Source organism: Lethenteron reissneri, chromosome 21 (genome assembly GCF_015708825.2).
Source record: "Lethenteron reissneri isolate LAM-NWPU_2019-01 chromosome 21, ASM1570882v1, whole genome shotgun sequence".
In the NCBI taxonomy this organism is placed as follows: Eukaryota; Metazoa; Chordata; class Hyperoartia; order Petromyzontiformes; family Petromyzontidae; genus Lethenteron; species Lethenteron reissneri.
In genome coordinates this window covers 17,220,763-17,243,747 of record NC_083799.1, presented here as the reverse complement: position 1 = coordinate 17,243,747, position 22,985 = coordinate 17,220,763, and positions in this window count along the sequence as shown.

Sequence of the window (22,985 nt, the reverse complement as noted above, 5' to 3'; positions counted from 1 at the left end):
ACAACGTGGGACAAAGTGGGGATGACCCTGCCGAGGCTGTGGTGCCATCTGTTGAGGAAGTACTGAAGGCGATCCAGAGTCTGAGACCAGGAAAGGCACCAGGCAGAGATTATCTCCCAAGCGAAATGCTGAGGGAGGGTGTCGTTTGTGCACAGACTGCCCTATATGACATAATAACAACAGTCTGGACCACTGGACACGTTCCGCAGGATTGGTAGGACGCCCTGGTGGTCCCCCTATTTAAGAAGGGGGACCGCACAGACTAACAACTCTTGGCAATAATTACGTAACATCGCCTTGCTAGGCACGCTGAGGAGAGGCTTGTGGAGCCCCAATGCGGTTTCAGGAAAGGGCGGTCCTGCACAGATGCCATAATTTTTTGTCCGTCTGCTACAGCAGAGGTGTAGCAAATTCCAACAAGACCTACATCTCTGTTTTATTGACCTGCTCAAGGCCTATGATACCATCAGTAGGCCTGGGCTTTGAGTTGTTCTTCGTGCTTTCGGAGTCCCTGACCCTCTGTTCACGAATGTAGTGCCGTAGATGGGCTACACTTACCGGCAGTGGTAGACGGGGCCCATCTGCAGGCGGTACTTCGTACCACCAGGGGAGAGGCTGCTGGGGGCTCAGGATCCCAGACAGCTAAGCCCTTCGACGCCCCCAACGGGGGGGGGGGGGGCGCTAAGGGGGTTCTGGAATCCCACGCGGCCCCACCCCTCAATGGGCAAGGGGCATAAAAGGGGAAAACGTCCCCAGCCGACCTGGAGCAGTCGCTGCCAAAGAACCAAGAGCGGCCAGCTTAGGACCCTGGACCCCCTCGCCCCGCTTGTCCTTGTCAGGGCCGGGACGCTGTGAGGGCAGTGATGGGACTCTGGGACTCCCGGCCCTTCGCCCTTGTAAGGGCGAGGTCCGAGGAAGCCAGAGCCTAGACCCGCACCTTGGCTGGGTCGGGTCAGGTAGCCTCCCCTAGGGTAATCGTAGCCGGAGGGCCCGAGAGCGTAGCCGGTGTCAGGCACGCTAGAAGTAGGCTGTGCCCCTAGGCTGTATCAGGACTAAATTTCGATTTAAAGCTTTCGTGACTGCAGGGATTCATCTTCTTGGTTCTTTCGGTAAAGTCACGTAGAAGGGAAGTAATAAAATAATAAAAATAAACCATAATAAAATAATTCTCACAACGTTTCGGCCACAACGCAAGCAGCCGTCCTCAGGTGAAAACCAGGTCTGTCGAGGCAACAGCGTCTGAATGAAATAGCACCATGCTTGGAGCATATATTTAAGCTGGGTTGGAAGGGGGGGAAAGGGCGCCTTGACAAAAGAATTTGCATATCAAAAGGAATTTAGCATAATTATGGGAAATGCAGGTATGTGATTAGTACTACTTAAGCCCGTGCATTATGCAGGATTAGCAGCATCAAAGGGAGGGGATATGGGAAATGCAGGTATGTGATTAGTACTACTTATGCCCGTGCATTATGCAGGATTAGCAGCATCAAAGGGAGGGGATATGGGAAATGCAGGTATGTGATTAGTACTACTTATGCCCGTGCATTATGCAGGATTAGCAGCATCAAAGGGAGGGGATAGGGGTAGCATTAATAAAGGGAAGGAGTGTTAATAGTATGTAGCTGCAGTAACTAGATGACACTTTTGTCATCTGGCCACATGGCCGGCCTGCTCTAGACTAATTTCTCGACTACATTAATTCCATACACCCAGCCATCAGATTCACCATGGAAATCGAAAAAGATGGCAAGCTACTCTTTTTGGATGTCCTAATTAAAAGGAGACCTGATGGTTCAATGAGCCACTCTGTCTACAGGAAAGCCACCCATACGGATGCTTACCTAAAACCGGATTCCCACCACCATCCATCCCAGAAGAATTCCCTCATCAAGACTCTATACCATAGAGCCCAATGCATATCCGACCAGGAACACATTGCCAGTGAACTCAAACACGTACGCCAGGCTCTTAAGGCTAATGGTTACTCCGACAACACAATCCGCAAAGCCATCACTCCAACCATCAAGAAGGATCCTGTTGAGGAGCCTTTCAAGACCATCACCTTACCCTACATTGCTGGGGTCACAAAAAAGATCTCTAAAATCCTGATAAAACACAAGATCCAGGTCCGATTCAACACAGTACATAAAATACGTGATCTGGTCCCGTCTGTAAAAGATGTGGTTCCAAACATACAGTACCCTGGCGTCTACAAACTAAGTTGCCTCTGTGGTAGCAGTTACATTGGAGAAACCAAACGACATGTCTCTGACCGCATCCGTGAACATAAAGCAGACTTGAAACACGGTAGGACAAACACTTCAGCCGTAGCAGATCACTGTTACAATTCAGTGGGCTCACATGATATTGACTTCTCCAAGACAGAGGTTCTCTGCAAGCCATCTGCTACCATGAGAGATTCGTTCATGAGGCGATCCACATATACAAACACAGAGACAATTTCAACCAAGAAGATGGATTCTGGCTTAGCAATCATTGGAAGGACGTAATAAACCATTTCGGATCTTAACTGATTGTGTTCACGTTTACGGTGACTTTCAGACCGCGTTCCACTCACTGGCATTGTATTCTCCGCAGGGAATGAATTCTTTGCTCCGCTGCAAGTCTCCCTCACTACTCTCCCATTGACATATTTCGTTGCTTCCTCTTAGTATCTTTCACACGACGGTCAATGGTACAGTGTATAATAACAAATAGTATAACATTTATATGCTTAATACAATGTACAAATTAATATATAGTATCGTAATTGTATAGTGAATATACAGCAGTGTGATATACATTAGGGTGGGTAGATTAATACATAGTGTAATATTACAATGTATAAGGTTTAGGGTGGTTTATAGCAATACAGTATATAATTTAATGTTGGGTTTGTCTATGGCAGTATATAGTACGGTGTAGACTCTTGTGATGTAAGAGAATAAAGTTTAGATGGAAGCATATTATATTTTTACGACGAAGAATTGTAATGTATTACTTACTGTTAGGTACTCAGCTTATTGTAGAGTATTTTTAGTATACTGATGATACTATGTAGTTTATACTTTAGTTGTTTACGTGGTGGTTTTAGTTACTGCAGCTACATACTGTTAACACTCCTTCCCTTTATTAATGCTACCCCTATCCCCTCCCTTTGATGCTGCTAATCCTGCATAATGCACGAGCATAAGTAGTACTAATCACATACCTGCATTTCCCATATCTCCTCCCTTTGATGCTGCTAATCCTGCATAATGCACGGGCATAAGTAGTACTAATCACATACCTGCATTTCCCATAAATATGCTAAATTCCTCTTGATATGCAAATTCTTTTGTCAAGGCGCCCTTTCCCCCCTTTCCAACCCAGCTTAAATATATGCTCCAAGCACGTGTGCTGTTTCATTCAGACGCTGTCGCATCGACAGACCTGGTTTTCACCTGAGGACGGCTGCTTGCGTTGTGGCCGAAACGTCGTGAGAATTATTTTATTATGTTTTATTTTTATTATTTTATTACTTCCCTTCTACGTGACTTTACCGAAAGAACCAAGAAGATGTATCAGGACTGTTGGTGTGGTGTGTTGTAATAAATAGTCTCCTTTACAAGTGTCTCTGGAACCCATTACACGATCATTAAGGACCTTCATGATGGTGAGCGTTCCCGGGTAAAACTATGTGGCCGGGAGTCGGAGCCATTCCCTGTACACCTTAGGGTAAGACGGCAATCTCCTTTGGCTCCCACATGATTTAACATCTTTTTAAACCACGTAGTTCATGAATCCTTTAATAGCTGTACCGGAGGAATTTCCATCTGGTACAGATACAATGGGAGGCTGATCGATGCCCGGATGCGGTCAAAGGATGGCTCCCCATTGCTCAACCACGTTATGTATGCCGATGACCTGGTGATTGCGGCTCACTCAGAGGAGGAATTGGAGGCGCTGCTGCTGAACCTGGAGTGTGCCACTAAGAGGTGGGGCCTTACCATCAGCCTCAACAAAACGAAGCACCTGCCTGGGTATTTTGTACCATCGGGCAATCCACCCACACAACTCCAAATCGGTGATAGGGCAGTTGTGGAGAGACTGGAGAGTTTCCCATACCTGGGCAGTGTGCTCATGACCGGCTCCGGTTTAACAGCAAAGGTCTCACTCCGAATCAGTCGAGTGGCTTTGTCTTTTCATCGGTTGCGTAATGCTGCGTGCAAGCTACCTGGTCTGTCGTTCCGCACGAAGCTTCAGGTCTTCTCGGCTAGTCATTCCCTTCTCTAAGCTTGCGAAACGTGGACCCCCCTATAGGAACATCTTCGCCGGTTAGAAACATTTAGGCTGCCTACGATCCATCCTGGGTTTAACCAAGATAGATTATGTGAGTAGCTCACAAATCTTTTAAAGATCTGGACAAAGTCCCATCGGTGAGCTCCTCCGGCAGGCACGGCTGCATTGACTGGGCCATGTAGCCCGTATGCCCAGCCACCGCATGCCTAAACAGCTTTTGTTCGGCCGGATCGAGGGGGCTAACCGGGCGTGGCACGGGCTAGAGAAGAGATGGAGTGATGTTGTACAGGAGAATGTGGAGCTGAGTGGACTTGCCGATGACTGGTACCAGCGGTGTCAAGATTGGCCTCAGGGGAGGAGGCTCGTGATGGACGCTACTGGGCAGTTGGAGGCCGTCGCCCTCCAACAACAATGAAGGGCGGAGGAGTGACGCTCACAACAACGAGCGGAGCGCCGGGTGGTTAAAGCACAGCAAGTTGGCACAGTAGGGGGCACAGGCGGTCCATCAGCCAGTCATCTCAGTCAGTCAACCTGTGGCATCTGGGTCTGCTCCGTGACTTGCCAGCGGGCGTTCAACACTTAATGTGGCCTCAAGGTGCACAAAGCCTGGCACAAGCATCGTGGTGACATCAATGCCACTTAGTGGCGAATGGCGGTTGTTCTTTGTGAGTGTGGTGTTGTATATGTTGGGTATGAAAATTTGTTATGTTGTATGCGTGCGTGGGTGAAATTATTATGTTGTATATGTGTATTCAGTGGAAATAATAATAATTAAATGAAATTTGGCCAAATGTGTAATTATCCTGAAATATGTTAATTTATGTAATTACGCACATTTTAATCATGCCAATTCGAGAGGTAATCGTATTAATTATGCGAGTGGGTGTAATTATGATAACGCAAGTCGTTATGATAACCAGACCCCGGTTCACCCCGTTATCGCTTTAACATTTACTGAGTATGTATTAGTGTGTTTATTAAGGTCACCAAGTTCAAATCTCAACGCAGAAGCAGATCTTATGCATAGATTTCAGGAAAGAATCACACAACCACTTCTGTATTGATCAATTTATTACTAATTCAACCTTAACTATGATATAGTATGCGAACTCTCAATCCCGGAACGTCAATACGGCATCAATACAGTATCATCAACGATTGTCTGATTTCACTTTGACAACGGCACATGGATCCCGCATAACGCGATGGTTCTTAGTGAGAGAGAGTCGTTAAAACATGCAAATATTATGCTAAGAAAACCTTAACGTTAATGAATGATTATACTCAATATTGTTCACGCAGTACCGCACTCCTTATTGATCATACGCAACCCTTATCACGTTGTTAACACCTTGGGTCACGGAACAGTTGAATATTCTGTAGAGGATGCGAGTACGTGCGGCGATTATGACTGAAAGATACTTGAAAGATTATACGGCGATAAAAAAAAAAAACACAATCAAAAACAGTTATTATTCTTAAAGGCACCAATCTCAACAGATACATCGGCAGGTTATCTCAGAACGGCTCGGAGTAAGGGCCTGCGACGGTACTCCTTTTCCGAAGATCGTTATCTTATACCAAGTTTACTAATTGGGGACCAGATCACCTGATAAGGATCCGGTGGGCCACCACTCCCCACGTGAGCGTGGCTCGGCGGAAGGAGGTGCCAAGAATCAGTTCGTATTGATGGATCTGTTGGGAATTTATGCGATTAAGAGTACAGCCCACTAAATATTAAAGATAAAAATTAAGAATACTCTTATAAACGACGGAGGGCCATCCCTCGGTCTCGTTGTGATGCTTTCCAGCCACGGATGGCTTATGGGTTCGAGTGTTTTTGAGTGGTAAGAGTTGTCTTGAATATTCAGTGTTCGGAGTCGATTCTTTAGGTCAAACAGACGCCTGGTGGTCGTGTGGTGAGGGGGCGGTGCGCGTCATACGTATCAGTCGATCCCCTGTCACCGTGGTGGTTCGGATGGCTGTTGATACGCTGTCGCAGTTCGGAACCCGGTCGGTAGGTGGCGCCCACAACTCGCTCGTAGCGTGCAGCGCTGGATCGTCGCCAAACCGCAACGATCACCACTCCGGCGGCAGCAGAGACCTCCGGCGGCAGCAGAGATTGACGAGCTGAAGATGAGTCGAGCCGACCCGCTGGTCGCAGCTTGCTCCTGAGTCGACCCTCCCGGTCGAGCTCGCTCTTGGGTCGACCCGCTGGTCGCCCTCGCTCCTGAGTCGACTCTCTGGTCGCACTCCTGAGTGGACCCACTGGTCGCACTCCTCCTGAGCCGACTCTCCCGGTCGCGCTCCTGAGTGGACCCTCTCGTCGCACTCCTCCTGAGCCGACTCTCCCGGTCGCGCTCCTGAGTGGACCCTCTCGTCGCACTGGTTTCCAATGCTCAGGATCCGTTCCTTTATGCCGAAAAATCCCCCTGGATCCCGCCCACAAGGCGGGGCTTCCGATTTTTGCTGTGTCAGGATCTGTCCGTAGGCAGGTGTGTCCATGTGTGTGTCCGTACGTCCGTGTGTCCTTGTGTGCATCACTGACGGTATATTCCGTTGTCACACTCCCTCCATAAAACCCACGAGCAAACAATCAGATGTTACAAATTGCCTCGAAGTCGTCTCTCTGTCTGGGTGCAATTTATCTCTTGTCTGGCCTTCTTCATGAACCCAAAACACAGACGTTACAAATCGTCTCATAGGCGTCTTTGTTCGTGTTGCACAACCTGGAGGGAGGGGCAACACTCTCTCCGACCCGGCGCACAAAGAAATGGTTAAAAGTTTTAAGTTAACATTTGTCCCTTACTATTTCACAGTTATGATTCTGTATGTAACCTAAGGTCTGTCGTTTCCCATCGTGGTGCTTGACTCCAGTAGGTTTTTCCCCGAGCGTATACACACTCCTATCCCGCGCTGCGGGGATACAAAGACGGCCGGGATCTCCCTTTCTCTCCGACCCTGGGTTTAACATCGTTTTTTTTTTTATTATGTATTCATATTCGACCTGGTGGTGATTCATCCCGTTATCCTGGCTTTTCCATAAGTTTTACTTTTGTCTTTTCATGCATATACTTATTACTATTAATTTATTTCCGATATCTTAGGTTAAGGGGTAAGTTTCTTGATCCTAGGAATTCGTATTCCTTGGTGCCTGCATGGTTATATAAGCGGAATATAGTTTACGGTGAATAGCGTTAACATTGATGCTATGTACGATATTATGTATTGTGATGTCTTTAACTTAACTTGTTTGTCAGAGCTTTACTGACACGAAGTTGTATTTCATAGCCCGCAGTCTTTGCCCCACCCTATCTCTGCTCGCCGTTGTTGTTGCCTGCCGTTAATTCAAGGCCTCATTAATTTCCGTCACTCCTGAGTAGGTGAGGGCGGTTGAACCTTGGAGTCAGTTCTGGTTTTTGTCTGCCTGCTTCTTCTCGTGTCCCCTGACCCCGGGAGTTATTATTCTACTTTATGGCCTGTCGAAGCCCCACTCGCTGTTGCTGGGCTGGTGTTGTTCCCGGCTTTTTGCTTACGTTTGCAGTTCGCTGTGCTCTTAATTTCCTTCCCTCGTCAACCTTATATCGACTATTCGCTCCTGTCTGGGTGCGATTCAATTTTGACTTAGGAAGGTTCTGATTGTCCTATGCTTCGGGTCGAGTTGTATAGAAAGTATTAAAGTATGGAAATAACATTTCATATTGACTTAATAATGGTGATGGTTCAGTAGGCGTAACTTGTGGCCTGGTTTAATTGGAGTGGGTGTGAATATCAATAACTTTAGCCTACCCTGTTGTTAAATTCCGACTTTAACGTTACTTTAATAGCAATACAGAATAATTGAGCTTTTTGTCTTAACTAGGCGAATGCGAACTTCTGGTGACCCCCGCAGCCTTGTTACTCAACTGGGTCTTGCCCGCCTTGAGAGATATACAACCCTCTTTTAAATCACCTCTCCCCCTGTCCAACCTTCTGCTCTGGGAGTGTTATTCTTGATTCCAGGTCCAAGGCCCCCTCACATCCAGACGCGCAGGGTTGTTTACATCAGCTCCCCCCCTGTGCACGTGTTCTAACTAGCTCGGAATTCCTGAACACACAATCAGTGATGATTCCTGGCTTTCTGTGGTTGTGATTTAGACAAAGGCGCCTCTGTTTTCTTCCATTGCCTTTGAGTCGACACTGCCCTATTATTTGCCCATGTGCTGAGGTCATAGAATTCGTTTTGACTTCAGTAATATTAACATTCAGTATTGGATTAGCAAATGGGCAATGGTTCATTGATGTAGCTCGCAGCCTGGTCTCCAATTTGAGCGAGCGCGAGGATCGATAATTTAGCCTACTCTGTTGTTGAATTTCGAATTTTGACGTTACTTTAAAACCATGCAGGATGATTGGGCTTTTGCCTTAACTATGTCTGGCTAACACTCCCACTGTCTCTGCCGCCTGCACGGGTGACATGTGCCCGTTCATCAGGCCTTATCTTCCCTTGAAGCAAGGTTGTAAATTCTGCCATCCTAGCCCTCCTCCGATTCATTACTTAACAACACCTGGTGTTTTGCAGTTTGCTGCGCTTGGTGTGTTTCACTCATTAAAAAAAGTAAAACGATAATATATAAAAATCATCAAATATTATTAATCTCAATTATGGAAGAAGGGTTAGGATACAACATTCCGCCCTTTTAAAAATGACCAGTGGTCAAATAGCCACGGGTTATTTTTAAAAATATGTATACCCTTCTTCCATCATGAACCATCGATTGTCCTCAAGTTTTGCTGCTATTCCTTACAACGTGCGCGTACGTGTCACAACTTAACATGGTTATATTGAATTGAGCAAAGAAAATTAAACAAGCGTTAAACATCGATATTGCGTTACATCGGTTCTGATACATCATGACTCCGACGAATATTCATTTTTGTTTTTGTTAAATCCTGGGAAACGCTAGGTAGCGGTTTCGAACGCATTTATGCGTTACCTTCCTCATGTTGCCTCGTTCACCACTTATCACTTCGATAATTCGATCACGGTTTTCGGGTTCGTTTTTGTAGTTTCCTCTCTCACTCTCTGTGTCGTGGGAGTGTGTGGTGAAAAATTGTGCTGCACATAACCAGAATTCGCGCACACGACCCACTTTGACCCTTGGTTCGAGGCATTCGCTCTCTCTGCGATTACATGCACATTTGCCGAGTCAGTGTGTCGATTTAATTCTGTCCCTCGTAATGTTGCCCTCTTTGTTTTTACTAGTGTGTTGGATTTCAACACCATTCCCGATACGTCATGGACATTCGTCTCCATTTTAGCACTCCGATCCACATAATTTTTGGTTTCCCTTGGATATTTTCCATTCAAAGGCTCATGCCTGCGCTCCTCAGGGCGTGTCCCTGCTGTCTGTTTTTGTACTGTCCGATCACGCTTCAATGCAACCCTGTCCTTGTATTCGATCCGCGCGTCATTTACGGGAGCACTGTCCACGTTTTTGCCCGCCCTGTCACTTGCAGCCTGCCCGTATTTCACATTGAGCGCCGGGTTTAACACCTCGGCGGGTGTGGCGCGTATTGGCTGCCCGCTCTCAATCACTGTGGATGGTTCATCACGTATTTGGACCGTATTCTGTGTTATTCCTCTATTCCCTCCTGGTATAGCCGGTGGAGGAATTGGTCGGAATTGGATCGATTGTGTTTGACCTCCCATCCTGCGATTCTCGTGAATGTTCGCATCCATACCTCCGCGGTATGTGTAACACCTTCCCGCTAGGTGGTTATCTTCCCATCTCTGTGCGTAATTTGAACCTTGCGTGTGTCGTGGGATGGGGTGTTGATATGGTTCTGCTCTGAACCTCTCCCTCCTACGATTCTCCTGCACCCTTGGCCCAGTGTTTTTCCCATTTGGGTGCCAAATTTTTCCTGGATTGTTACTTCGCCATCCCTGTGGGTAATCTTGACCTTGCGCATGTCGGGGCATGGGGTGTTGGTATGGTTCTATTCTGAACCTCCCCCTCCTGCGATCCCCCTGAATGTTCGGCTTTGTGCCGCTCTCATTCTCGTGCCAACCTCTCTCTGGGTTATTTTGCCATGTGTGCGTGCGTTTCTGCTGCTCTCTGCATGGTGGGACTGCTCGGTGATTTTTATTCCTCTCTGAGAGGCTGGGTTCCTCATCCCTCTCCCTGTGTTCTGGATCCGAATTATGATTCTTAGCTCTGTATAACCATGCCATGTACGCCTTGCTCTCTATGCGGCGTAAGGATGCGGTTTCTGGATTCAAAACCATTCTCACCCTTTCTGTAATCTCTGGGCTCAAGGATTCAAAAAACATAATTTTGAACATTTTATCCCCTTCGTGGTATTGATTCACATCGCCTGCGTAATACGCTCTTTTAAATTGGACGAGGTAGTCACGTGGATCTTGGTCCATGCCCTGGGTCATCGATTTTACAGCATAAAACCCCTCGGTGAGTGTCGAATATTCTCCAAACTTCCGAATCACTGCCAGGCTCAATTGTTTAAAATCATTTCTAACCTTGTGTGGTAGTGACTTTACCCATGGAATAGATTCTTTATGTAAGGTCCGTTTCAACAAACTCGCTTTTTCATCCCGTCTCCTCAGCCCTCTAATCATTGCCTCCTCTTCCACTGTCGCGATATGTGTGTGGATATCCATAGTCTTATTGTGGGGGTCAAAATCGGGAATTCTGACTATAGCCATGTCCATCAACTTAAGGGTTTTACTGGTGAACAGGTATTCCGAAAGTTGATTGCTGACAGCGTCATCATCAAACAAGTTATCATCAGGCAATCTGTCACTTTGGTCTGTGCTGTGTCTCTTGTGTTTAAGTGGTGTGCATTTTCTGTGTGCGCGCCCAGGGCCGTGTCGCTCGTGTTGCCATTTCCCTTCAGTTTTTGCCTCTGCCCTTAGTGTACCATGTCCTGGCGATTTTACTTTAACTTTTGTGCGATCAATCCCTGGACTCTGTCCACGTACCCAAGAGAGTGATTTGATGTTACTTCCATATTTATTCTGTGGCTCAACGTCTGTGAGTTTCGCTGGTGTCGCGAGCTTTGACTTCTCCTCCCTCTCGAGGGCGTCTGCTGCTTCAATTTGTTGTTCTATTTGTTCTTCTATTGTAAGGACTCTTTCCTCTTGGTTTGGATCTAGGGCCTTCGTGGTTTCGGGCGGCTCAATTGAAAGTTCCTTTTGCGTTACTATCGGTTGAGTTGCCTTGGCTTCATCCGAGGGTAATACGCTCTTGCCCTTGGGTTCTCCTTCATCAGTTTGCAGTTCGTCGGTTTGGCCTCCAGGGGGCGGTATATACTCCATGAGGGGACGGTCATTCGGTGATACTGACTCTAAGTCGGCTTCCTTTCGGACTTCTCTCAGTCTGTTAGTCATTAGCTGAGTGATTCGAATTCCTGCGGGGAGCTCGTCTTCGTTCCTGATTGTCGTTGATAGGTCGTCGAGCTCTTGTGTTATCACTTGGATTCCCGTGGAGTCTCTCATAACGTCTTCATCTTCTGAGTCCCTTTGTTGCTCCGGCATTGACTGTGCCCAAATTTGTCGGGATTCAAGGTTCACAATGGGTTTCAGGCGATTCAGTAGTTCGATCCCAATAATCAGTTCTTTACCTGGGTATTGTACGACATATAGTGGATGGTTCATGTTGATTTTGTTGAACGTCAACTTCGTCATAACTTTGCCCAATGGTCGCATGTGGGTCCCTTCACATCCTGAGTAGGTAAGTTTACTTGGCATCATTTGTAGTGTTTCATTCTTCCTCTGGAGGGCAGTCTGGAGTTCGTCAAATAATTCTCTGGATATCATGGATATTTCTGCTCCAGTATCACAAAGGCCCTGGCTGGTCAGGGTGTCTTGCAGTATTACTTCCACGTGGACTCGTCCGACTGGTCCTACGGGAATCAATTCCCCCAGATGGTACCCTTTTCCCTCTGGTACCACTTCGGTGATTGCTTCGAGGCTTCTTGTCTTCCCTACGTTCACTTGGGCTACCTTTGCTCTGGGTGTGTCCTCCTCTTGTGTGGGTATAGTTGGTATTCTTCCCTTCGCTACTTGCATGGGAGTCTTCATACTCCCTAGGAGCTCTTTTTCCATCCTAATGTGGTGAGCATATCGATTCCTGTTAGCTAACGGTGGTCTATGCTCCATTGCTAGTGGAGGCGGCAGTGGGGAACGATATGGTAACTGGTTTGGTGGGCGTCGGCCTCCGCGGTGTAGGTATGGCCCGTCACTCTCTCCTCCTCCTCCATAATTCCAGCCTCCGCCCTCTTCTGCATTCCATGGTGGTGGCGGCTGTGGGTGCCATGTTCCTCTGGCCTCGTTCCTCCCCCCACGTGGAACGTTATTCAGCGTGTTGTGGACGGGTGTTGATTCTATTGGGTTAGGCGCCCTCTCCTGGGGGAATTCATGTTCACCCCGTGTGGCGCTAATATTATTCCTTGGAGATTCGCTTCCCTTCAGATCGAGGCATTCTTTATCTCTGGTGACGATGTGGGTTTTGGCTATGCCAGTGGTTTTCCGTCCGTTCACCCAGGCCGTGTGGGCCTTGCTTTCAATCTGGCGTAGGGAGGCAGTCTCGGGGTCCAACATCATTCCTACTATTCTCACTATTTCAGGTCTCAATGATTGGAAGAACATCACTTTTAAGACTGTCTTATCTCCCTGGGCATTGTCCACGTCCCCTGCGTAATATGCTTTCTTAAGGCGCAGGAGATAATCTCGTGGGTCTTCGTCTACACGCTGGGTCATCAACTTTGCCGCGTTCAATCCTTCGGATAGTGTGGAGTATTCCCCAAATCTCTTAACTACTGCTCGGCTCAATTGTTTAAAGTCACTCTTCACCCTATTTGGCAGGGAGGCTACCCATGGTCTGGCGGGTTCATGTAGGCTCCTTGATAATAGACATGCCTTTTCTGTCGATTTACCCAGACCCCGGATCTTAGCCTCCTGTTCTACTGTAGTTATGTGAGTGTGGATATCCCTGTTCTTGTTATGTGGATCGAAATAGGGAATTCTCACGAGTGCTTTGTCCATTAGTTTTAGTGTCTTACTGTTAAAAGTGTGTTGTTCGTCATCAGTGGTGTCGGTTCCTGAGGAGTGCTCCCTTGAGCTACCCTTGTCTCCACTATCACTGTTGTCATGTGTCCCGTGTCCGTGTCGTGATCTCCCTCTGTCCGAGGATTCGTATCTGTCCCGTTGCTTGTGTCTCTTGTTTTCCTTATGTGGGTCTTGTGATTCGTGCTTGTGGGTTGGTGTGCGTGATCTCCTTGAGCGGTGTCTATGTGGTGAGTGTTTTTGTCCTCGACCTTCATGCTGCCTACTACGTGTGTGGTGCCTGCTAGGTGAGGTGTTGAATTTATGTTTGTCTCGTGCTTCATGGTTATCTGGATTCCTGTCTCTGTGATTTTTGGTGCGGGTGGTTTTGCGTGGGTGATTTTTACATGTCATGCGTCCCTCTGGTGAGCTCTCTCTGGTACCCATGTCGTGTTGGTCATTGTCAGAGGAGTCAGTGTCAGATGAGCCGTCACCATCACGGTGGCTCTGCTTAACATAACTTTTGTAGTGCCTTTTGCACCTGTTACGTGGGTCAACTTGGCTCGGTGATTTCTGCTTATCCCATGGCTCATGCTTGTGTGATGTGCGTCTCTCTGGTGAGCTCCTGTTACCCGTGTCGTGTTGGTCATTGTCAGAGGAGTCAGTGTCAGATGAGCCGTCACCATCACGGTGGCTCTGCTTAACATAACTTTTGTAGTGCCTTTTGCACCTGTTACGTGGGTCAACTTGGCTCGGTGATTTCTGCTTATCCCATGGCTCATGCTTGTGTGATGTGCGTCTCTCTGATGAGCTCCTGTTACGTGTGTCGTGTTGGTCGTGTTTGTGCGAGGTGCGTTTCTCTGGTGAGCTGTCTCTGTCATCTGCATCATGTCGGTCATACTTGCGTAGCGTGCGTCTGCCTGGTGTGCTGTTTATGTCATGTTTCCCGTCTTGCACCAGCTCCGCCCTTTCCCGCTCTATCATTACAGTGTATCCTGATGACTTAGGGTTAATTATTTGTCTCTCTCTAACGTTGGGGTGGTCGGCCTCATGTTTTCCCGTTTGTATTATTATTTCCTCTTCTCTCTCCTCGATTTGCGAGGGTGTTACTTTATCAAAATTGCTTTGCATAGTAGCCATACTCATTGTGGGATCTGGCCCCGGGCTACGTCCACGTGGCTCGGAGTGTGGTAAATTATTACTCCCGTATGTGTCCTGTGTATCAACGTCTGGGTGTTTCACTGGTGCATTTAGTGCGGATTCTTTCTCTCTCACGAGGGCGTGCAGACGCTCTACCTGCACCATTAAGGACAGTTTCTCTTGTCTCTCCCTTTCAAATTTTTCCTCATTCCATAATCTTTCTCTGTCTGTCTGTGCGAGGAGATACGAGTCTACCCTCGCTATTTCTGCAATTTTTACGTCACGTTTGGCTTTGCCACATTTCATCACGTCCTTAAGTAGTTTCCTTCTATGGGCCTTAACATCTTCTGTATGGCTCCCCTCCCATATATCTCTCTGCTCCGTCTGCTGGCTAGCAGTCCGTCCAGTACGTTTTAACACAAATTCCCGATATTGTTTTTCCATAGATTCCATCCCCTCCTCAGAGGTCCACTCTGTATCAGTGTTATGCGTTGGTGTGTCAAACTCAGAATGTTGTGGATCCTGTGCCATCTCTATTATGTAGTGTGGTTAATAGACTTAAGAGTGTATCTTAATTCTAACATCTCATGTGCGTCGTGAGTTACTCTAGAATTCCCCTTCAGAGCACATATAAACAATTGTATCACAGGATGCGTCAGTTCAACTCGAGCAAATAATCTCAGCCCAGCTATCTTTGTTATACTCTGCTACTCTGGTATTTCCCTTCAGAGCGCGTTTTGTTTGTATACCCCCGTTTACAATCACAAGGCAACGTTAGTTCACAACACTTTGATTAACACATCAGTGATTCGTTCCTGAATTCATGCATAACCTGTCTGCGAGAGATCCCGGAAGACGAGCCCCCATTATGTTGTATATGTTGGGTATGAAAATTTGTTATGTTGTATGCGTGCGTGGGTGAAATTATTATGTTGTATATGTGGGTTATGAATATTCAGTGGAAATAATAATAATTAAATGAAATTTGGCCAAATGTGTAATTATCCTGAAATATGTTAATTTATGTAATTACGCACATTTTAATTATGCCAATTCGAGAGGTAATCGTATTAATTATGCGAGTGGGTGTAATTATGATAACGCAAGTCGTTATGATAACCAGACCCCGGTTCACCCCGTTATCGCTTTAACATTTACTGAGTATGTATTAGTGTGTTTATTAAGGTCACCAAGTTCAAATCTCAACGCAGAAGCAGATCTTATGCATAGATTTCAGGAAAGAATCACACAACCACTTCTGTATTGATCAATTTATTACTAATTCAACCTTAACTATGATATAGTATGCGAACTCTCAATCCCGGAACGTCAATACGGCATCAATACAGTATCATCAACGATTGTCTGATTTCACTTTGACAACGGCACATGGATCCCGCATAACGCGATGGTTCTTAGTGAGAGAGAGTCGTTAAAACATGCAAATATTATGCTAAGAAAACCTTAACGTTAATGAATGATTATACTCAATATTGTTCACGCAGTACCGCACTCCTTATTGATCATACGCAACCCTTATCACGTTGTTAACACCTTGGGTCACGGAACAGTTGAATATTCTGTAGAGGATGCGAGTACGTGCGGCGATTATGACTGAAAGATACTTGAAAGATTATACGGCGATAAAAAAAAAAACACAATCAAAAACAGTTATTATTCTTAAAGGCACCAATCTCAACAGATACATCGGCAGGTTATCTCAGAACGGCTCGGAGTAAGGGCCTGCGACGGTACTCCTTTTCCGAAGATCGTTATCTTATACCAAGTTTACTAATTGGGGACCAGATCACCTGATAAGGATCCGGTGGGCCACCACTCCCCACGTGAGCGTGGCTCGGCGGAAGGAGGTGCCAAGAATCAGTTCGTATTGATGGATCTGTTGGGAATTTATGCGATTAAGAGTACAGCCCACTAAATATTAAAGATAAAAATTAAGAATACTCTTATAAACGACGGAGGGCCATCCCTCGGTCTCGTTGTGATGCTTTCCAGCCACGGATGGCTTATGGGTTCGAGTGTTTTTGAGTGGTAAGAGTTGTCTTGAATATTCAGTGTTCGGAGTCGATTCTTTAGGTCAAACAGACGCCTGGTGGTCGTGTGGTGAGGGGGCGGTGCGCGTCATACGTATCAGTCGATCCCCTGTCACCGTGGTGGTTCGGATGGCTGTTGATACGCTGTCGCAGTTCGGAACCCGGTCGGTAGGTGGCGCCCACAACTCGCTCGTAGCGTGCAGCGCTGGATCGTCGCCAAACCGCAACGATCACCACTCCGGCGGCAGCAGAGACCTCCGGCGGCAGCAGAGATTGACGAGCTGAAGATGAGTCGAGCCGACCCGCTGGTCGCAGCTTGCTCCTGAGTCGACCCTCCCGGTCGAGCTCGCTCTTGGGTCGACCCGCTGGTCGCCCTCGCTCCTGAGTCGACTCTCTGGTCGCACTCCTGAGTGGACCCACTGGTCGCACTCCTCCTGAGCCGACTCTCCCGGTCGCGCTCCTGAGTGGACCCTCTCGTCGCACTCCTCCTGAGCCGACTCTCCCGGTCGCGCTCCTGAGTGGACCCTCTCGTCGCACTGGTTTCCAATGCTCAGGATCCGTTCCTTTATGCCGAAAAATCCCCCTGGATCCCGCCCACAAGGCGGGGCTTCCGATTTTTGCTGTGTCAGGATCTGTCCGTAGGCAGGTGTGTCCATGTGTGTGTCCGTACGTCCGTGTGTCCTTGTGTGCATCACTGACGGTATATTCCGTTGTCACACTCCCTCCATAAAACCCACGAGCAAACAATCAGATGTTACAAATTGCCTCGAAGTCGTCTCTCTGTCTGGGTGCAATTTATCTCTTGTCTGGCCTTCTTCATGAACCCAAAACACAGACGTTACAAATCGTCTCATAGGCGTCTTTGTTCGTGTTGCACAACCTGGAGGGAGGGGCAACACTCTCTCCGACCCGGCGCACAAAGAAATGGTTAAAAGTTTTAAGTTAACATTTGTCCCTTACTATTTCACAGTTATGATTCTGTATGTAACCTAAGGTCTGTCGTTTCCCATCGTGGTGCTTGACTCCAGTAGGTTTTTCCCCGAGCGTATACACACTCCTATCCCGCGCTGCGGGGATACAAAGACGGCCGGGATCTCCCTTTCTCTCCGACCCTGGGTTTAACATCGTTTTTTTTTTATTATGTATTCATATTCGACCTGGTGGTGATTCATCCCGTTATCCTGGCTTTTCCATAAGTTTTACTTTTGTCTTTTCATGCATATACTTATTACTATTAATTTATTTCCGATATCTTAGGTTAAGGGGTAAGTTTCTTGATCCTAGGAATTCGTATTCCTTGGTGCCTGCATGGTTATATAAGCGGAATATAGTTTACGGTGAATAGCGTTAACATTGATGCTATGTACGATATTATGTATTGTGATGTCTTTAACTTAACTTGTTTGTCAGAGCTTTACTGACACGAAGTTGTATTTCATAGCCCGCAGTCTTTGCCCCACCCTATCTCTGCTCGCCGTTGTTGTTGCCTGCCGTTAATTCAAGGCCTCATTAATTTCCGTCACTCCTGAGTAGGTGAGGGCGGTTGAACCTTGGAGTCAGTTCTGGTTTTTGTCTGCCTGCTTCTTCTCGTGTCCCCTGACCCCGGGAGTTATTATTCTACTTTATGGCCTGTCGAAGCCCCACTCGCTGTTGCTGGGCTGGTGTTGTTCCCGGCTTTTTGCTTACGTTTGCAGTTCGCTGTGCTCTTAATTTCCTTCCCTCGTCAACCTTATATCGACTATTCGCTCCTGTCTGGGTGCGATTCAATTTTGACTTAGGAAGGTTCTGATTGTCCTATGCTTCGGGTCGAGTTGTATAGAAAGTATTAAAGTATGGAAATAACATTTCATATTGACTTAATAATGGTGATGGTTCAGTAGGCGTAACTTGTGGCCTGGTTTAATTGGAGTGGGTGTGAATATCAATAACTTTAGCCTACCCTGTTGTTAAATTCCGACTTTAACGTTACTTTAATAGCAATACAGAATAATTGAGCTTTTTGTCTTAACTAGGCGAATGCGAACTTCTGGTGACCCCCGCAGCCTTGTTACTCAACTGGGTCTTGCCCGCCTTGAGAGATATACAACCCTCTTTTAAATCACCTCTCCCCCTGTCCAACCTTCTGCTCTGGGAGTGTTATTCTTGATTCCAGGTCCAAGGCCCCCTCACATCCAGACGCGCAGGGTTGTTTACATCAGCTCCCCCCCTGTGCACGTGTTCTAACTAGCTCGGAATTCCTGAACACACAATCAGTGATGATTCCTGGCTTTCTGTGGTTGTGATTTAGACAAAGGCGCCTCTGTTTTCTTCCATTGCCTTTGAGTCGACACTGCCCTATTATTTGCCCATGTGCTGAGGTCATAGAATTCGTTTTGACTTCAGTAATATTAACATTCAGTATTGGATTAGCAAATGGGCAATGGTTCATTGATGTAGCTCGCAGCCTGGTCTCCAATTTGAGCGAGCGCGAGGATCGATAATTTAGCCTACTCTGTTGTTGAATTTCGAATTTTGACGTTACTTTAAAACCATGCAGGATGATTGGGCTTTTGCCTTAACTATGTCTGGCTAACACTCCCACTGTCTCTGCCGCCTGCACGGGTGACATGTGCCCGTTCATCAGGCCTTATCTTCCCTTGAAGCAAGGTTGTAAATTCTGCCATCCTAGCCCTCCTCCGATTCATTACTTAACAACACCTGGTGTTTTGCAGTTTGCTGCGCTTGGTGTGTTTCACTCATTAAAAAAAGTAAAACGATAATATATAAAAATCATCAAATATTATTAATCTCAATTATGGAAGAAGGGTTAGGATACAACAGTGGTGAGTTTGAGAGCGTTGTTGTTCACTGTGTGGTGAATGTGTGGTAGTGCATGGTGAGTGTGGTAGTGCATGATGAGTGTGGTGAGTGTGTGGTAGTGCATGGTGAGTGTGGTGAGTGTGTGGTAGTGCATGGTGAGTGGACAGTGAACCTCATCAGTCCAGTTTCTCCACAGCATCCAGGAACTTGAGGAAGTCCTCCAGGCGGTGGAAGCCGCCCACTTCCCGTGCCACCATGGCGAAGAACTCCGGGGCCTGAGAAGAGGAAGAGAAGATGTGAGACAAAGACATCGAGGAGGAGCTGGGTGAGGAGGTGTGGAGCTGAGTGAGGAGGTGAGGAGCCGCAGGGTTGGGGTCCCCACTGAGTCGTGGCGTCTGTGTCCTTGAGCCTGACACGTGGTGCTGTGTGTGGTGACCCCACGTGGTGCTGTGTGGTGCCACCACGTGGTGCTGTGTGTGGTGACCCCACGTGGTGCTGTGTGTGGTGACCCCACGTGGTGCTGTGTGGTGACACCACGTGGTGCTCTGTGTGGTGACCCCACGTGGTGCTGTGTGTGGTGACGCCACGTGGTGCTGTGTGGTGACACCACGTGGTGCTGTGTGTGGTGCCCCCACGTGGTGCTGTGTGGTGCCTCCACGTGGTGTCCCCCGGTGTCCCCGTGCCACCTGCTGGCGGATCTCCAGGAGGGAGTGGAGGATGCGGCCGTCGATCTGCGTGAAGTTGGGGCAGTAGGCGCCCAGGCTGCTCTCCTCCAGCCAGGCCTGCACGTCACCCTCCTGCCACTTGGGGACGCCTGAGGACATGGCAAGCGGCGCACGTGGGGCAACATACATCGGCAACCACGGGCCGACTCGGCGTGAGCAAGACGAGCAACTTGACGGAGAATCCTGTACTCGGTGCATCAAACACCCAGCTACCCCTGTGTCTCTTCATATGTCCCCTGAACTGCTATTACCAGGCTGCTGTTGCCTCGAGGCTGCCGTCGCCTAGGGGCTGCCGTTGCCTAGGGGCTGCCGTTGCCTAGGGGCTGCTGTTACCTAGGGGCTGCTGTTACCTGCGAGCCGAGCCTGCACCTCCTTGGACCTGGAGGAGGAGCAGCACGAGATGAAGCCCTTGACGGCACGGAGCACGACCTGAGGCACAGAGGGGGGGGGGGGACCGGGAGGTGAGGGCCACGGGGGGGAGTTGCTGGGGGACACCGCTGGGGGTGTAGAGGAGGAGGTGTAGAGGAGGAGGTGTAGAGGAGGTGGTGTAGAGGAGGAGATGTAGAGGAGGAGGTGTAGAGGTGGAGGTGTAGAGGTGGAGGTGTAGAGGAGGAGGTGCAGAGGAGGAGGTGCAGAGGAGGAGGTGTAGAGTAGGAGGTGTAGAGGAGGAGGAGGTGTAGAGGAGGAGGTGTAGAGGAGGAGGTGTAGAGGAGGAGGAGGTGTAGAGGAGAAGGTGTAGAGGAGGAGGAGGTGTAAAGGAGGTGGTGTAGAGGAGGAGGAGGTGTAGAGGAGGAGGTGTAGAGGAGGAGGTGGTGTAGAGGTGGAGGTGTAGAAGAGGAAGTGGTGTAGAGGAGGTGTAGAAGAGGAGGTGGTGTAGAGGAGGAGGTGTAGAGGAGGAGGAGGTGTAGAGGAGGAGGAGGTGTAGAGGAGGAGGAGGTGTAGAGGAGGAGGAGGTGTAGAGGAGGAGGAGGTGTAGAGGAGGAGGAGGTGTAGAGGAGGAGGAGGTGTAGAGGAGGAGGAGGTGTAGAGGAGGAGGAGGTGTAGAGGAGGAGGTGTAGAGGAGGAGGTGAGGAGGAGGTGTAGAGGAGGAGGAGGTGTAGAGGAGGAGGTGTAGAGGAGGAGGAGGTGTAGAGAGGTGTAGAGGAGGAGGTGTAGAGGAGGAGGTGGAGGTCCTCACGCTGCCCCAGGAGCCGGCCGCTCTCTCCCTCAGCTGGTTCTGGTTCGTGCTCCATATGGGGCAGTGGAGCTGTCCCTCTGTGACACACAAACACTCAGAGTCACACTCACCACTCACTCACCACACACACTCACCACTCACCATACACACCACTCACTCACCATACACACACTCACCGCTCACTCACTCACCACTCACTCACCATACACACTGTTGTATATATGGGCCTTTCTCCAAAATTCATATTAAAAATAATTCGGCCAATATTTTTTAAAATAATCAATCGCGGGGTCGCTCGGAGCAAAAGGGGGTGATGCATAACCCCCCCCCCCCTCACGAGCAGCTGCCCCTCTTCACTCTCGAGGCCAGAGAGCCGGAGATGAACCATAAAATATTTTTAAAAACACCGCGAGGGAAGGTGGGGGCACTGAGGGGACGCACCGGGGGCCATCTGGAGCAAACTTCCTTTGTTGGCGGGATGGATCGAGGAAGCAAATTATCACCCCCAATAAAGTAGAACAAACACACACACACACGGACACACATACCACTTCCCCTCCCCAACAGCAAAGCGACATCAAAGGAAATTCGGGTCCTTTGCGAGAAGACGCGCGAAGAAGGGAGAGAATTTCACGTTTTTTGTTTAAGCCCGAACACAGATCGTGCAGTCTCAGTTGTCTTGCGACGGAGGCTTGCGAGGGAGGCTTGCGAGGGAGCAGGCACCGACATCAACCATAGGTGTCATGTCTCGCAGAGAGAAGGGTCGATGTGTTGTTAAGAGCTGAGTTCGGCATGAGCCGACAGAGTATTGCTGAAAGCTTTATTCTACATTTATCCTGATGTGTTGAGTCGCTCGCAAAGTCAAGGATTGCGACAATTTGTATTGTTTAACACGCAGGCTTTCGCGACCAATGTTATTCATAATCAACGTTTTTGGGTTTACCATGTGGATGACACTTTGGTTGTCTGGCCACATGGTAAAGATACACTTAACGATTTTCTAAATCATCTCAATGCACAAAACCCGGCCATTCAGTTTACCATGGAAATGGAGGTGAATAACACACTCCCGTTCCTGGATATTTTACTTGGGCATGGCCCAAACGGTAAAATAACACACAGCGTTTACAGAAAGCCAACGCACACTGATGCCTATCTGAATGCAGATTCGCATCATCACCCAGCTCAGAAATCATCTCTTATCAAGACGCTCATACATCGGGCTAAAACAGTGTCAGATGGTGAAAGTCTAGTGAGAGAGATTAAACATGTTAAAGAAGCACTAAGACAGAATGGCTACAATAATGCTCAAATTAACAGAGCACTAAAAGCCAAATCACGATCGCAAAGCAACACTGCTGAAAGCGATCAGATTATTAAAACAATAAAAATACCATTTATCTCAGGAGTAACTGATAAATTAGCCCGTGTTTTGCAAAAGCAAAACATTACAGTAAGATTTGGTACAGTACACAAAATTCAACAACTAGTAACGTGCACTAAAGACGAATTACCTAAATTATCAACAGAAGGTGTATATCGGATTAATTGTGTATGTGGCAGATGCTATATTGGACAGACAGGGCGTAACGTTAGTGTAAGACTAAAAGAACACCAGAGAAATATTAAACTATCACAAACACAACTGTCGGCAGTAGCAGAACATGCATGCCAACAGGGACACTCAATTGATTTTGACAACGTGGAAGTGTTGTGTAAAACTAGTTACTACTGGCAAAGACTAATTAGAGAATCGATTGAAATTG